We start from the raw sequence: 4,171 nt of genomic DNA on the forward strand, positions 1-4,171 counted from the left end.
CATGAGGATGGACCACACTCATGTGATTGTAGTGTTTCTAATAACTAGTGAACGATGGGCACCAGAATAAACATTAATTTTATTCTCAAAGCGTTTGACTGGAAATAAGCACAACCCACATAAAACACTATATCTGTCCTCAGCTGATGTTCGTTTTTAGAAACCATCTAGGTTCCAGCACTCTGCTCAAAGACCTGATTTTCCATCAGGTTAAAGGAACTAGAGGAGAGGATCTGGATTAGATGTTCCACAGTGGGATGCAAATTTGGTGTAGTCCTACAAATTTCTACTGAAGGTGCAAAGCAGTTTTGCTCAAAGCTAAATAGAAATACTTTGAAATCATGAGCAACATAAAGAGTCTAAAGCTCTCCTGAGACTGCAGTGTGTGAAAAGGAGGAGGATGTGGGCAGAAAACAGGCATGTCTGAGGAGACAGGAGAACTCTTGCAGCCCCCATCATGCTAATGGAGCATGTAGCTACAATAAGTATTCCTGTTTTAGGTCATGCTTTTGCCATCAGGCAGAAGTAACTTGACAGCTCTACCATCTCACCATCATTAAGATAGAATTAGGTTCTTCTGGCTTGCTATTTTACTTGTCATTTTTGACACAGCATAGCCCTGCACTGTGCAGGATCAAATCTTTTCATAAAGTCAGGACAGCACAGTAATATATAGTTGCATATACTTACATATTTGAAATGCACAAAAGCATCCAACTTGCACGCATGGAAAACTGTATCTAAGGATAGATGCAAACTGTGGAATAACTCTAATAGTGAGGTACAATGATTATTGTCCAAGTATACTTGAGGTATCAGGATGATTTTGCTGATTACATTTACTTGTTTTGTAAAAGATGTGGCTCCTCAGTAGGAGGAGTAGCTCTGGCTGGCCCTCAGCCAGAGGGTAGGAAACAAAAGGCAGGTGGATGTTTTTACTGAAGCTCTCACTGTTGCTCTCCTAGCAAAGTTTATCATTAAAAATGTAGGCCAAACACCTTTGAAAACTTTGTTAGAATCGATGCCTTTTTGGAGGACGATATGATGTAAAAACAGGAAAGAAGACTGATTTTATGTAAATAATTCAGAGTCTGGCATTCATATGCATTATTTATCTATGCATGCACGGTGCCCCGTGAATATTAAATCACACCATGCTATTTGAGAACTGTATTTTGTAATTTCATTAATACTCCATTGTTATGTCTTTGCTGTACATAGAGTCAGTTGACAAGAAGTAATTTGGTTTTGTCTTAACCAGATAAGAATTCCTGGACTTTTATCAAATTTAATCAAGTTACAGTGCTTCTGTCCAGCTGCTCAGTTATTTCAGAATTGCTTATCCCATTTACAACCAGCAGCCAACTGAAAACAGATTTAGGAATGATCCCCTAGCAGTGCAATTTCTCAAAGGCCAATGGAAGACTGTAAACACATTTGTTTCCAGTCTCCCTGTGTTGAGTTTTCCCCCAGCTTTTCATGAAAGCTGAGACTGAGGTCATTTGTACCTGCATTGGTGTTTTTTGAGGGGTACAAATGACACCAAATGGGGAGTAAATGTTGATCTGCCTGAGGGTAGGAAGGCTCTACAGAGAGATCTGGACAAGGAGGATCGATAGACTGAGGCGAAATGTATGAGTTTGAACAAGACCAAGTAACAAGACCAAGTAACTGGGTCCTACAGTTTGGTCAAAACATCCCCATGCATTGCTACAGGCTTGGGGCAGAGTGGCTGGAAAGATGCATGGAAGAAAACGATCTGAACATGAGCCAGCAATGTGCCCAGGTGGCCAAAAAGTCCAATGACATCCTGGTTTGTGTCAGAAACAGCGTCGTCAGCAGGAGCAGGGAGGTGATCGGCCCCCTGTACTCAGCGCGGGTGAGGCCGTACCTTGAGTAGCGTGTTCAGTTTTAAGCTTCTCTCTACAACAAAGACACTGAGGCCCTGGGGCATGTCCAGAGAAGGGCAATGAAGCTGGTGAAAGGTCTGGAGCACAAGTCTTATGAGGAGCAGCTGAGGGAACTGAGATGGTTGAGTCTGCAGGAGAAGAAGCTTAGGGTAGACCTTAACGCTCTCTACAACTACCTGAAAGGAGGCAGTAGCAAAGTGGGGGTCAATCTCTTCTGCCAGGTAATTAGTGATAGGATTTGAAGTAATGGTCTTGAGTTGCACCAGGGGAAATTTAGGTTGTATATTAGAAAAAATTTATTCTCCAAAAGTGTGGTGAGGTATTGAAACAGGCTGCCTAGAGTGTTGGTGGAGTCACTGTCCTTAGGGGTGTTCAAGAAATGTGTGGATAAGGCACTGAGGGATGTGGGCATGGTAGAGATGGGTTGGTAGTTGGACCAGATGATTTTAGTGATCTTTTCCAACCTTAATGGTTCTATGGTTTTATCAACTGCAAATTAAAAGTGTTCCTAATCATGTTTTTGGCATGTGAGGGCTAGATCAAGCTGATGAATCAATCATGATTTTACTGAGTTCCACATACTGTTTTTTGCTGCTCCTTTGAACCCTTTAAAACTCCCTCGCCAGAAGTCCTAGAATAGAGAGTGGGAAGTCAAAAAGGATGATTCTGCCTCCACAACCGTTGTGTGCTGATGGGGCTATGGAGGAAACTTATCCAAAAGATCTGTATTACTAGTTTCATCCATGTCCTCTGCCTCACATAGCTCTACACTACGCTGCTTCTCCCTACATCACCTGTGAGAGTGAAACTGGGAAGTTTTGCTGTTTTTCCCCTTTATTCCAGTGTAGTTTGTTATAGGAATAAAAAATCTAGTCATGTAATTGAAGATGATGAAGGTCTATGTAATGCAGAAGAACTTCTGCCTATATAAGGACTGAAGGACTAGGTTTTAACACGTGCTCTTCCAAAAGCTCTTCTCTCTAATATGTTTATCATATAATTATGACTTCAACTTCTCCTCCCTCAAATGAAGGCGTATCAAACTGCCATACATCATATTAGAATAGAGTTTTTTTATGCAGGATATCTAACCTTTGTTCTCTATGACAGCACTTTAAGATTTTCTTAAATAATAACCTCTGTAACTTCTTGTTCACGTCACAGGATGCTGGAGGTGCTTCTTTTCAAGCTCATGTTTTCTGCATTGGAAACTAAAATACTTGCTTCAGAACTAAATAATTGGAGTGTGATCCTGACGCTACAAAAGCCAAAACCAAACTTTCTGCTGTTTTTAAAGAGCCAGATCTACCTTTATGATCTCTACAGCATTTCTGGATATTGATAATTTTCACAACACATTAGAAACAAGTATATCTGTACTGGGAGTCTTTTCTTCCGGACATCTTTCCTATAACTCAGATGTGTTATCTTGGGAATCTCAACCTTGTGAACCTGAAGATAGTTGTACAAAACCTGTAGAAACTTGGGAAAACATCAATTTTAGTCTCTGTCACTGTGAAGTGCATGTAACTCTCATTTGAGTATTTTTGCTTTTTATTGTATGCTGTGTGTATCCTAATATTTGTCTTGCATTACAAGTAAGAAACAGAGAGCACATTTGTGTCCTAATTTTGTTAGCAATCCTTTCTTTTTAATATATCTAAGCACAATACTGATAATTATGATTTTTAAAAACCTACTTGTCATAGCTTAGGGGCTTAAACTTTTACATTCTTCCTTTATTCTGAATGTATCCCTCAGGAAACAACTCTCTGTAATAATCACCTTGCCTACACTTTTTCAGTCACACATTACATTCTCTCTCCCACTTTCTTTCAGGTTAATATTAGTGTTTGTCAGCAGCAGACGTTTCTTTCTTTCTTTCTCTCTTTCTCTCTCTTTCTCTCTCTTTCTTTCTTTCTCTCTCTTCTCTCTCTCTTTCTTTCTTTTCTTTCTTTCTTTCTTTCTTCTTTCTTTCTTTCTTCTTTCTTTCTTTCTTTCTTTCTTTCTTTCTTTCTTTCTTTCTTTCTTTCTTTCTTTCTTTCTTTCTTTCTTTCTTTCTTTCTTTCTTTCTTCTTTCTTTCTTTCTTTCTTTCTTTCTCTCTCTCTCTCTCTCTTTCTCTCTCTTTCTTTCTTTCTTTCTCTCTCTTTCTCTTTCTCTCTTTCTTTCTCTCTCTTTCTCTCTCTTTCTTTCTTCTTTCTTTCTTTCTTTCTTTCTTTCTTTCTTTCTTTCTTTCTTTCTTTCTTTCTTTCTTTCTTTC

This window comes from Tetrao urogallus, assembly GCF_951394365.1.
Source record: "Tetrao urogallus genome assembly, chromosome: 3".
Lineage (NCBI taxonomy): Eukaryota > Metazoa > Chordata > Aves > Galliformes > Phasianidae > Tetrao > Tetrao urogallus.